A 14,282-nucleotide genomic window follows, 5' to 3' on the forward strand; every position below is an offset into this window, starting at 1 on the left:
AGACAAGCACTGATTTTTCCTCTTTTTTCTTAACGGAATCACCAGGGCCAGTCTGCGGTCCATATGATTCTGGCATATGTACACTCTGTAAAATGCATATTTGTACCATGTACAGGCATATGAACAATATTTCTATACTACATACATGCATCATTAAACTTAATAATCTTTTTTTCCCAAAATTCATTATTCATAGTGTTTTGCTGTTAGCAAAATTCAACAAAAACTATACCGTATATATACTTGCCTATAAGGTGGTCCACCTATAAGTCAGTTGTATTTTTTGAGGTTATTTTGGAGGGATTTGCTATTGACCCACTTATAAATCAGTACAACTTTTTGCCAGAATCAATTGACAATTTCAAATCAATGCTCTGATGTTTTAACCTGGTTTCAAAATACTAATCTTTTTATGACTCACCTATAAGCTGGACATAGAGTATATACAGTACCTGCATTATACATGCATTAGGAAGACCAAATGCATTATTGCAATATTAAAGAGACCATTGTGGCAAATGAAATCAATGTATGAATTGTATTCAAAACTACGGGTGTACTAATTTGCCTGAAGTATATCATGATATAATGTGATACACAAAGACTTTAACAGGATATGTACATATACCCACATGCCTAAATGTAACAACAGGAATTATTGTTCTACAATAATTTACTGAAATTGCCAATATGAATAAACAAAAGCAAACTTTGTTTCGATTGTATGAACTTTAAGTTTTCTTTTTACACCACGGTCAGATAATCTAACTATCCCCTGGTTGGCTACTGGGTCCTTTGTTAGATTGCCTTATCGGACATGATATTTACTGAAGATTTGATTTTTGGTACTGACTTTTATACTCAAAATAATGTCTTTAATTGTTTAATTTCTTGAGTTCAATATCACTTTGATGTGTTCAGTGTTTACTTTGATATGTAATGATGTGTATAAGCGTGTATTTTCGATAATTTAAATTTCTAGTACAGTAATCGTCCCCAAGCTGCTGTTTCATTATCGTGTCATAGTATCTCTGAGAGTGCATTTTATTAACACCTCCAAATCACCTGGCCTGCGTAATTAAATTTAACTACCAAAAACAACAGCTTGGGACTAATAAGGTGTGATTATCAGCAATGGTCCCATGAAGCCTGTGCTAGACCTAATGGAAACATTCAACAGACCGTAAAATTAGCATAATGGGATTATTAGGTCTTTCCACCTTTCTGTGGAAAGACCTATTGATTTTCTTCTGTTTATTATTAGGTCTTTCCACCTTTCTGTGGAAAGACCTATTGATATTCTTCTGTTTATTATTATTATTATTATTATTTTTCCACCCCCTGATGTGATTCTATGTTTCAAGATATATCGAAAAGATTTATAGTCTATAAGAATGTACTCTTTAAAAGATTTTTGTAGTTGACCCTGCGTGTATGAACTTTGACCTCTTAAGGAGTTACAACCCCTTTCACAATAAAACCTTGTTATCGCTACTCCTTCGAAACCGTAAACCGTAGAGGTATGGAACCTTCACCAATGTCTTCGACTAATTGAGGGGACGCTTCAATCTTTTCATTGCGAAAGTATTCGTGCACCCCTTTTATGAGTTATTGCCCCTGAAAGTCTTTGATATTTATGAATAATGAAAAATTTTCAAAATGATAAGTCGTAGAGACATGGGACCAACTGCATAAGATTCATTGACCTTTGACCTAAAAATATATGTAAAGGTCAAAGGTCAAGGTCATTCCAAAAATGAGAATTAAAGCTCTTTTTACAGCTCTTTTGTCTTTCAATATATACTATCGGTCTTTGCATCATTAATATGTACTCTTAAATCTATCTCAAAGATTTCATTCTTATCCCCCAAGCTTAACCCCTTTGAAAGTTATTGCCCCTTGTGCGAAAAACCTTGTTATCGCTACTTCTCCTAAACCGTAAATCGCAGAGACACGAAACCTTCACTAATGTCTTCAGGGTCATTAGACACAACTTCAGTCTATTAGTGCAAAAGGATCTGCTGACCCCTTATATGAGTTATTGCCCTTTAACGTCTTTGCGCTTACTAGTAAACCTTATAACTTTAATACTAAAAGTCGTAGAAGCATGGGGTTAATTGCAATGTGACCCTTGATCTTTGACCTTGAATATTTGTTCAAGGTCAAAGGTCAAGGTCATTTCCAAATTTTTAAAATTTTTATTTCTTCCATCTCTTAAGCCATTTCTGGTTTCTTTTGTAAAAAAAAATAAACAGTAGAGAGTTAAATGTGGAGAATATATGAAATTTAAGGAAGGTGGAAAGACCTCTAATTGTTCCAAGAACAATTAGTCTACTAGTTGTGTACTAAGGTGTGAATTCAGCGGAGCGAGAATTTGTTGAACTTCGAGATAACGCATGTGTTTATAGCACTTGGGACCGTAAATCTACTTCGAGATAAGCAAGGTATTCAAGATTCCGTGTTCGAGATACCGGGGTTTTTTAAAATCATAAATATAATAAAAACGGCCGGGACCGTTGATTCACTTCGAGATATCCGTGGTATTCGACATACCGGTGTTCGAGATACCGAAGTTTACCTGTATATCGATACATATCTAGATTAATGAATATATCGTATCAAAAACAAGAAGCCCATGGGCCACAATGCTCACCTGAGCACATTGGCTAGGAAAAAGCACAAATCACTTCAGTATTGAAAAGTTTAAAGGGGAGGGGGCTTGGATTTTGAACTACCTGAGGATGCTTCCATATCAATATAACAAATGGCTTTACTGTTCTTGAGCAGAAGATTTTTTTAAGATTTTTTTTCTATATATTCCCTTTTTAAAAATTTGATCCCCCATTGTGGACCCTCCCTAACCCCCCCTCCCCCCCCCAATCATTTGAACAAACTTGAATCTACACTACCTGAGGATGCTTCCATATCAATATGACTAAACATGGCTTTTCTGTTGATGAAAAGATTTTTTCCTATATATTCCTATGTAAAAATTTGATCCCACATTGTGGCCCCACCCTACCCCTGGGGTTTATGATTTGAACAAACTTGAATCTACACTACCTGAAGATGCTTCCATGTCAATATGACAAAACATGGCTTTGCTATTCCTGAGAAGAAGATTTTTCAAGTTTTTTCCCCCTATATATTCTTATGGAAAACTATGATCCCCCATTGTGGCCCCACCCTACCCCATGGGGTCATGATTTGAACAAACTTGAATCTACACTACCTGAGGAAGCTTCCATATCAGTATGACAAGACATGACTTTGCTGTTCTTGAGAAGAAGATTTTTGAAGTTTTTTCCTATGTATTCCTATGTAAAACTTTGATCCTCAATTGTGGCACCACCCTAACCCTGGGGGTCATGATTTGAACAAAGTTAAATCTACACTATCTGAGAATGCTTCCATATCAATATGACTTAACAAGGCTTTGCTGTTCTTGAGAAGAAGATTTTTCAATTTTTTTTTCTGTATATTCCTATGTAAAACTTTGATCGCCCCTTGTGGCCCCACCCTACCCCGAGGGGTCATGATTTGATACAAACTTGAATCAACACTACCTGAGGATGAATCCATATCAATATGACTAATTGTGACTTTGTTGTTCTTGAGAAGAAGATTTTTCAAGATTTTTTTCTACATATTTCTATGTAAAATTTTGATCCACCCATTGTGGCCCCACCCTACCCCTGGGGGTCATGATTTGTACAAAATTTAATCTACACTACCTGAGAATGATTCCATATCAATATGACTAATTGTGGCTTTGTTGGTCTTAAGAGAAAGGTTTTTAAAGATTTTTTTTCTATAAATTCCTATGTAAAATATTGATCCCCCATTGTGCCCCCCCCCCCCCCCCCCGCCCGGGGGTCATGATTTTGTACAAACTTGAATCTACACTACCTGAGGATGCTTCCATATAAATTATGACTAATTGTGGCTTTGTTGTATTTTTAGAAAAACAATTTCAAGATTTGTTCTACATATTTCTATGTAAAACTTTGATCCCCCATTGTGGCCCCACCCGACCCCTAGGGGTCATGATTTGAACAAACTTGAATCTGCACTATCTGAGGATAATTCCATATCAATATGCCTAATTGTGGCTTTGTTGTTCTTGAGAAAAAGATTTTTAAAGATTTTTTCTATATATTCCTATGTAAAACTTTGATCCCCCCTTGTGGCCCCATCCTACCCCTGGGGGTCATGATTTGAACAAACTTGAATCTACACTACCTGAGGATGATTCCATATCAATATGACTAATCATGGCTTTGTTGTTCTTGAGGAGAAGATTTTTAAAGATTTATTCCTATATATTCCTATGTAAAACTTTGATCCCCCATTGTGGCTCCACCCTACCCCAGGGGGTCATGATTTGAACAAATTTGAATCTACACTATGTAATGAAGGTCTCACCTAAGTTTCAACTTTTACAGCCCAGTGGTTCTTCAGAAGAAGATTTTTAAAAGATACCACTAAATTTTCACTAATTCTTAATTATCTCCCCTTGAAAGAGGGTGTGGCCCTTCATTTGAACAAACTTGAATCCCCTTTACCCAAGGATGCTTTTTGGCAAGTTTGGTTGAAATTGGCCCAGTGGTTCTTGAGAAGAAGATGAAAATGTGAAAATGTGAAAAGTTTACAACAACAATGACAAAGACGACAACCACGACAGACAACGGACAAATTTTGATCAGAAAAGCTCACTTGAGCCTTTGGCTCAGGTGAGCTAAAAATAACTTATGGGCAGGCAGTTTTTTTTCAATCACCAAAGATTATATTTACCGGTAACTGTTTTGAATTAAAACTGATCAAAAATGACATAATCATTTAAGGAGGTAGCACATCTTAAATGATTATTACAAAATCATAAAAATACATAGACAACTTTACTTAACATGTTGATTTTACAGTCAAAAAAGTTTGAATTTGAAGTGTAATTTTTAAAGACGGTGAGACAAAAAATTAAAAATGAGTAAAAAACAATTATTATTTTTATAAAATTCATGCATAATGATTTATAAGACTTTTTTGACAGAATTGTTAAAGAATTCAATATATTGCATATCGCATTAAAAAATGTCTTTCTTTTTTTTTTTTGCTCAATACACAGCCCTAGCAAAAATGATATACAACAAGGACTTTGATTGGATTATTAACATTCATACGATTGATCATAATTATTAACTGTTATTGCACTTTCATTTTCAAAATATTGTTAGGTACATTGTTTGTTCACTCTTTTGCATTGATGTTATAATTTATAAAAGAGTATTTTAGCAGAAAAAATTATCAATTTACCTTTCTTGGAATAAAGACATGTTGACCCTTGAGCTGAGATTTTCTCTCTTTCCATAGATTTGTTACACTGGGGTCCACATGATTCTAGCAGAGACCCTGTAAAAAAGGACTTAACTATGGAAAAGCATGAAAAATATATGCCTATTATACATATCTTAAATTCTAATGAAAACGATGTTTTTTAATTAAGATCCATATATTTCTAATGATTGACATAATACAAATTCAAAATAAAATATGCATGTCTATATTATACACTGTACCTTAAGCAGACCAATTGCATTATTACATCCTTCAGGAGACCAACTTAAATCAATGTTTGAGAACTACTTGTGAGAACAATAAATTTGTCTACTTTACAGTACTAAATGTACATGGAATCTATAGGATCATGTTACTTTAACTGGCCTGCCTTAGTTCAACACAGTAATCTAACAAAGAAATTGAGCCAAAACAACATTTTAAGACTTTTTGAACAGTGCATGTTCCTATCATTTCAAAACCATTACACTGTACCAGTAAAAATGCTAATATAGGAAAATGATGACAATTAATTAATATTGTACTTTCAGGTATATTAGATGAATTAATCTGATTTGTCAAGAAACATTTGTTAAAAAGCACTATTATCCGCTGAATAATGAAGCCACGCCCAGTGTCGCAACAGTCAACATTGCTTGACGACGGGTGATATTCCAAAAAATAGTGACTGCGCAGATTTATGCACTCAAGGTTCACTATTATTTGTATAAAACATTCAGTATAATACAATAAATATTGCATGTAGTTGAGTGTAATATTGAAAATTTTTACCCCTCGAAAACCAAATACGTCAAAAAGGGGATGGGTTTCTTTTCCAACTTCTACATAGTTTCGCCCCTGCAAAAACTGGTATAGACCTTGGAAATGTATAAACGGGCTAAGAGAAATCAAATGCATCAAGAGTATTTAATTGTTTTTACCTAAGTTACATGCCAAAAAAGATTCAGAGAGACGTCACATAAAGTTAATGTTGATTTGAACTGAAGTTAGGGTGTCAAAAGTCATTCACGTCCAAAAGTGACATTGATCATGTGTGGTAGATAATAAACTCCTACGAGCTAAATATGCTGCCATAATCAAGTGAGGATCTTTCCCTAATCCTATATATAAATCCATTTACAATATTATATGCACTTAAGCAGCTGTTTATGACATTGTAAAATTATATAAACAATACCGGTTTATATAATTTATATCAATTTATATAATTAATAATATAATTTATATATAATTTTATCAAGATAAGTGTATGGGGTAGAGGGAGCAAACATTGAGAATCAATGTTGTCGGACCTCATGAAACTAAACAAACAGTCTTCCAAATAACCCGGGAGTCCAATGCCAGGGACCTGTTAAATTTGCAGCCGGGCATGTAAAAATTGCCAAATTACATGTCTGAAGAGGGCATATGTGAATCTTCTTTCATTGTACGATCTTTACTTGCCATTTATTCTGTCCTTCCCCCATTATTCGCTTAAACGTTGCTATATGTAATGTCGATGGATTGCCTGTCTACATTCTCGATACGACCTGTCAAATGATTGTCAATCTAATCATTGAAGTGTTTAGTTTAACCTATTTGTTTTCTCGAAGTTGCTTGCTAAATTACGAGATGTTCATCAATGCCACATACTGTGGCACTACAGTCATGATCCCATTTCTGAAATTCAGTTCAGCTAAACCGGCCAACAAATGACCAGCATGCAACTCAAAGTTATTTATGAACAAAAACGCTTTAGAAAATGGCAATCACAGGCCATGGTTGGTTTACGATGCTGAAAAAATTAATATAAAACCTTTATACCTAATGGGTTTTTTTTGTTGCACAATACTGGTAAATGTAAGAATTTTGAGTAGGACATGTACAAATTTGAATGGGCTGGGTAAAAATGATAGGTCTACATGCCCGAAGGCCATGTGCTGAAAAAGAATTGTTGTGAAGACTGAACTAAAGCGACAGCGCCGGGTGATCATATAAAGTCCCCTTTATTACATAATAATTTGGCAAATTATCAACACATCAAGCTAAAATTTCCAACATATCTTAACGGTGAGAATTTTTATTTTTTAAGTTGAAACCTCGTGACCTGTGAAAAAAATGAAATTTGTATCCCATCTAAAGTCTTAAAATGTATAAAGCCAATAAAGGTAATTTTCGATACAAATTTGCGGTTGGGGTTATAAATGAAGGATAAAACCAGAGACCTCGGAATGGAATACTCGGAAGTCTCTGGTTTTATTCTATCCCCAACTGGAAGTTGTATCCCATCTAAAGTCTTAAAATGTATCGAGGTAATTTTTGTGGAATAAATGAGTGTTTTACAATAAAGAGACTCGACCAGAGACGTCTGAAACGATTTATTTGACAAGAAAAAAGTCTCTTGAAGCGAACGATGTCATTTTAAAGTAGGTTAATGATTGATAATGATACATGAACAAAATACGAGCTTGAAGCGGGGGTGCCTGAAATTGAGTTAGATACCTTGTGGTAAAAATAAGTAGGGGTGCACCGTATATGAAACAAGTGCCTGTGATTGATAGTCTGAAATTTCTCTTCACCTAAATATTAAAAGCTTGCAGTTATCGCTATAAATCTATACAACAGTCAAGTTACATACGGTAAACTAACATAAAAACAAGATTACAACAGTCATGATTACAGAAGGTATATTTTGAAGACTCTAGGTCAGTAGGTGAATATAAACAGGTAAACACACGTGGGACAGTCACCGCAAATATGAACCACAAAACGACTTGTAACATTAAAATGTAAATATTCATCTGCACACAGATTTTTGCATAATAATAATAATTTTTAAAAAGTGTAAATTAAAATATAAAATAAACAAACCTCAAACCTTGTAACATGTGTAACAAGCCTTACAAGGCTTGATTCCCTACAAATCTTATTCTGGTTCTCTGTCACTGAAAATGCAGGGAACCAGGCTGCGTTATTAACTCGTACACAGATTTGTTGATACGAATAAACCTATAAACATATATACGAAATAAAATATTATCATAAAAAATGAAGAATTTCAAATTGCTTGAAAAATTATCTTTATGTAGTTTATAATAAATGGTTGTAATTGTTTATTAATTTCTATCTATCCATTAAAATTTGATACGTAAATGATATATCAGCTTAATATGTGTTCGTCTGAACAATTATTGTTATTACACTCCCTGTCACATCTTCATAGTTAAGCCTGTAAGCATGGTAAGAAGGAATCAATTTCAGTTGAAGGGGACCAAAACCAACATTTTTCAGTTTCATTTGGTGGGGAGGGGGGGGGGGGGGTATAAACCTCAAATGATCATTTTATCTCTGTCACTGAACTGCTGAAAATAATGAAGGGAACTAGGCTGCGGCAATGATTTGTTGACTGAATTAAAATACGAAATAATTTATCATACATACGAAATAAAATAATTTCATGAAAAAATGAAGAATTTCCAATTGCTTGAAAAAAAAGAAGCTTTTCATGTATGTGATTTACAATAAATGGTTGTACTTTTATATTTTCTATATATCCATTAAAATTTCACAGTATCAGTATTTCACTATTTGTAAACATTAACAATAATATTAAATAATTGTTACACTCACTGTGGCTTTGACTGAGTTACTGTCACATCTTCATAATTAAACGAGAATATTCCCTTCCGTAAATATTGCTATATATATCTGAACTGTTACCAATTAATCTTTCTTTGGTGAAAGAAAACCTCAGGGATGGAGAATAGGCCCGTACTTAATTTAGTTGGAGGGGGGAGGGGGGGGTGAGCACAACCAAACAACATTTTTCAGTTTCAGGTTGGGGGAGACTACAAACCAAAAAATTTTTAATAAGCAAAAGAAAAATACATTATCAGAGGTTATTATTGAGGGGGCCCAAAAGCAAAAGAAAAATAGATCATCAGAGGTTATTATTGAGGGGGCCCGAGCATAAAGGAGCAATGTTTTCTATAGTATACCTAAATTTCAGCAAAATTGCAGGGGGCCTGCCCCCCCCCCCCCCCCCCGTTCCTTCAGCCATGTATTGTATCAAATCTGCTTCACCCTGATTCAGATTTTTTTTACAGTCAGCATATATATTCTATTAGCAGAGGACCACATTATATTAATAAACAATTATTAAATTACAGCTATTTTTTTCTTACAGGGTCTGTTTCATTTATACTATATTATGATGATCATGTCCTGCATGATGTTTACAGAAATTAAGTTTAATTTAAATTTTTAAGCTAGAAATAGCTGCGTCAACTTGCGAGACTATTTTTTCAACGTTCGGCCTAATCTTTAAAATATTTAATTTGTTTGTGGACTTGCATAAAAGAATTAAAAAATATAGGGGCCTATCATTTAACTTTATTTCGAATTTCCTTCAGGATTTTATATACCGAACTATAGTCTAACGATTATTTAAAATCATACTTTTTCTCTTGGAAGCTAAATTACTAGGCAAAAAAACAAAAACAAAAAAAAACAAACGAATGTTTGTCTTGTGTATTCTTAATTACAACTTATTACTGTATCATTTTAGTTACTTACCCAAATTTCTCAACATCCACGGTGTTCAGGGGTCATTTTCTGAAAACTGAAGGGGCATTCCGATGGCATTCGGAACAAATGACGGAAAGCACTTGCTAAGAATTCAAAACATGGTTCATAAATTTACAATATTTTTCCTTTTTAGGTTTTTAACATAAAACATGGAAAACTAAGTTAAAGAAACACTCATTTGAACAAATCAAAAGCGGAAAAAATATATATGCTAGATTTTTTGTTTAATTGCATGTTTTTCATGGTCTCCAAAATGCAGAAAAATTATCCTTTGAAATTATACGTAGGTTATAAATTCTTTTCTTTTTTAGAGAAGATGATAGAAATTAGACAACTTTTGAATGTTAAATAACAGAGTTAAAGATTAATAATATTTAATGACAGACTGTTTATTTATCTATAAAAAGACATTTGCAATACTGATGAGGTCAAAATAATAGGGAGACCTAAAAAGGTCGCCTTAATCCAGTGGTCTCCCTAAGCCAGAAAATATATCCTCCTTGGTCTCCTAAAGCCATAAGTCATATATATATATATATATATATATATATATATATATATATATATATATATATATATATATATATATATAAAATAATCCATATATATATATATATATATATATATATATATACGTTGATAAGTTAAATTCTTGGTACAGTAAAAAATACTTAAATAAATGAAAACAGAATGCTACAGTCCAAATTAAATAAAATCTTTACTGTTAGCGCTTTCAGCCATGTTGGCTCTTCAGACAGTTATGAAAAGTTCAAAACGTTGCCAATAACGTTGCTAATGACGTCGTAAAAATCTTAGGTATTATGACGTCACAATGAAGTTTGTGGTAGCGGCTACATGAACTTTTTCAACGCAGTTAAAATACAATGTATAATTAAAGCATAGAAATAATATAAAATCTGTGAACACATAATCTATCATTTGCGATTTAGTTTTGGATTAAACAGTCTTATAAAATAGTCCTCTTTGGTTACACGGGCGCTTTCATCCGATGTCCACATTTTGTAGAACGGGAAAATCTTAAATTTTCCTTTACCACACTCAGCAAAATGTTCTGAACATGGGGTGCATCTGACAGTTTCGTCCCTTATATGTTGTTTGTGAACCCTAACTCGTGCGTTGAGTTGATTTGTCTGCCCTATATAATGTTCTCCACAGGTAGGGCATATTGCACAGTATATCAAATTTGAAGATTTACAATTCATACTGGTATTTGGTTTTAAAATTTTCCCGTTTTTAAGTGTAATATGTTCGCCCTCCTGAATGAAATCACACGTTCCACATCGGGGGTCACCACACTTTTTGACGACTCTCTGGTTGCTAGAGGAAAATTTCGCTTTGGTTAAAATCCGCCTCAGGTTTGGTGCTTGTCTTCTGCTGTTAATTATTGACGATTTGTCCAGAAGATTTTTCATGTTTTCAGATTGTTCTAATATTGGAAAAAATCGTTTCGCTGAATTTAGAATATTGTGGTTACGTGGGTTATGAGTTATCACAAATGGGATGTTCTCTACGTCGTTTTCCTCTGGATGGCGACTTTTTCTTAATTTGGTTATTGGTATGTCTTTTGCCCGGTTGATTCCGTCCTCAATAAGGTTTATTGGATAGTTTTGTCGCCTCAGGTGTTGTTTTAATTCTTGGAGCCTTTTCAAGCGTAGAGTAGGCTCGGTCACAATGGTACAAATACGTCTGGCCATATTGTATGGAATGTTCCTTTTTGTATGTGACGGATGGCAGGAACGAAAGTCCAAGTATTGGTGAGTATCTGTTTCTTTACAGAATAGGTCTGTAGAAATATCTTCTCCGTTTTTTATTATGAGTATATCTAGAAAAGGAAGTGAATCACGATTCATGTCATTTGTGAAATTAATTGAATCGTGTAATTCATTAATGACCGAATGGAATTTTCTAAGATCCTCTTCACTCCTTGTCCAAAAGATGAAGCAATCATCCAAGTACCTTTTCCAATTCTCTTTAATGTACTGCGTAAAGTCCAGATCAAAGGTTTCCGGTAAAATAGTGTAAAGTTTTTCTTCTAGAAATCCCATAACTAAACAAGCATATGTAGGGGCGACTTTGGTGCCCATGGCAGTACCTTTGATTTGTAGATAATTTTCGTCATCAAAAAGAAAATTATTATTCTCTAGTACAATTCTAAGTCCTTCTAAGATGAAGTTTGCGGGAAATCTATCGTCGATTTCTTCCGGATATTTATCCAACCAATATTTGATTGCCTCAATTCCTAAATCATGCGTAATATTAGTATATAAGCTGGTAACATCAAAACTAACAAGCAGTGTATCTCTTGGTACTGTTTGTGGAATATAATTAAGGAAATCCATATCATCACGAACATAACTGGTCACTTTGGTGCACAGTGGTTTTAAGATTATATCTAGCAGATTGCTTAATCTTTGTGTACTAGATGCAGGTCCTGCAATGATGGGCCTCAGTTTAAGATCATTTGGTCTAGGAAGTTTTATGTACGTAGAATTACATTTCTTGACATTTTTCTGGATTTCTTTACATTTGTGTATTTTGGGAAGACCATAAAAATGGCTAGTTTTAACTTCAAAGTTCGTAAGGTATTCAATTTCGTTTTTCGTGAGGTTACTTTGAAACTTCTTTGTGAGGTTTGTTATTTTAAGCATAGATTGCCGATCCTGATTTTGCTCTAGTTTCTTATAGAACTGATTATCCTGGAGTTGAGATAGGGACATTTCTTTATAGTGTTCTCTGTCCATAATTACTATAGCTCCTCCTTTATCGGCGCTTTTGATAACAATTGTTTGGTCTCTTTTAAGATTTTGCATTGCTTGATATTGATTATGAGGAATATTTGATGTTACCTTTTTATCCGCTATGTTGGATTGAGCTGCCTTTCTAAGACATGAGATATAATCCTCCAAATGTTTATCTCTATTAAGCGGTGGCTTAAAACCCTTCTTATTTTTAACTAGAGATATATCATCATTGGTTTGATTTTGAAAGAATTCCTTCAAGCGTAATTTTCGGCAGAATTCTTCTGTGTCCGTGACGACATCAACCTTATCAGACTTCGGCGTAGGCGTGAATTTTAAACCATGTTCTAAAAGTTTTATTTCATCACTATTTAAGGCTCTTTGTGATAGGTTGAGAATTTTGGGTTCTGTAGAAACTATGTTCTCTGTGTTTTCAGGACAGTTAATTATTTCTTTCGTTTCGTTTGAGTCCAACCCTGTCTTAAAAAAGAATTCCTGGAATTCTGTAGTGACTTATTCCTTATGTTTTTCTGAGTTGTCCTCTGTTTAAAGGAAGAATTCCTAGCATTTTGATATGTCTCTTGTGTTGAGTTTCTCCAAGAGTTTTTATGGTTTGCTTTATTGGGTGCAGTTCTTCCCTTTGCAGTGAATCTCCTTCGATCAATTCTGTGTTGATCGCGTTCTCTGTTTTGAACATACCTAGGGTATTGTTCTGAAGACTTCTTTGAATTACTTTGGGGTCCATGGTGTGGTATTCCTCTTCTCAGTACTTCCGCATATGATAGACGTTTTGAGCTACTTTCTCCGTTTCTGGTAGTAGATCGATGTTCAGTACGTCGATTATTGTTCCCCTTATTATTTTCTTGTTTGTTTCTTAATGTTGGTGTTCTTTTAATCTTTTTAGGCTTTGTTGGTTCTTTCCCATAGTTGATCTCATATTGTTTCAACCATGCAGATTTTGATTCCAGTATCTTCTTGGATTTTTCCTCTTCCCGAGTAACATCGTTATTCCATAACTCCATCAGTTTTTTACAAACGTTGCCACTACTTCTTTTGTTCAATTCCTCTAACATAATGGCGTCAGTATTTTCATACTTGTTTTTGTATTTCGGAACTCGGAGACGAAGCAGTGTAATTTCAGCTTCAAATCTTTGAAGTGCCAAGTTGATCCGGATTTTGGTTTCTTCACTAGGTTCTGTTGTTATTTCCTTAACTCGGAATTTTCTAGGAAAAATAACATTTTCACTGTTTTTCCATTCCTCGTAGGTGTCGGCTAAATTTTCGCTTCTTATGGCATTCCAATACGCTTGCTTTCTCTGGTTTAAAAGTTTGAACCATACTCTTTTCATTTGGCTTCTCTTTTTGTATGCCTCTTTTTCAATATTCAAATCGGTCCACTCTTGAAATATTTCCTGAACATTTGTATAAGGAATTTCACCCGAATTTATTTCTCTATTTTCATTGTTCTCTAATTGCATTCTATGTGAGAGCAAAAGGTCCACTTTTTCTCTGTATTCAAGAGTTTGCTGTTCCATAGTCAGTAATGTAGTAGTAAAATTGTCGTACTTACTACAAAGAATTGATAATTTTCCGGATATTTCTTCT

General features: G+C 33.9%; 1 protein-coding gene and 1 long non-coding RNA gene across 2 annotated transcripts in view; both read right to left on the reverse strand.

The window, feature by feature from the left end:
* Positions 1–8,216, reverse strand: LOC133187260 (uncharacterized). Its single transcript, XR_009721159.1, has 3 exons — positions 8,203–8,216; positions 5,311–5,406; positions 1–85 (listed from the first exon to the last, which is right to left on the reverse strand). It is a non-coding gene; the product is annotated as an uncharacterized LOC133187260 (long non-coding RNA).
* LOC133186797 (uncharacterized) overlaps positions 1–14,282 on the reverse strand; it is a 130,175-nt gene that overhangs the window by 97,592 nt on the left and 18,301 nt on the right. The gene's annotated exons all lie outside the window — the stretch shown is intronic.

This window comes from Saccostrea echinata, unplaced genomic scaffold (genome assembly GCF_033153115.1).
Source record: "Saccostrea echinata isolate AGI-Se365-2 ecotype Australia unplaced genomic scaffold, CSIRO_AGI_Sech_v1 ptg000014l, whole genome shotgun sequence".
Lineage (NCBI taxonomy): Eukaryota > Metazoa > Mollusca > Bivalvia > Ostreida > Ostreidae > Saccostrea > Saccostrea echinata.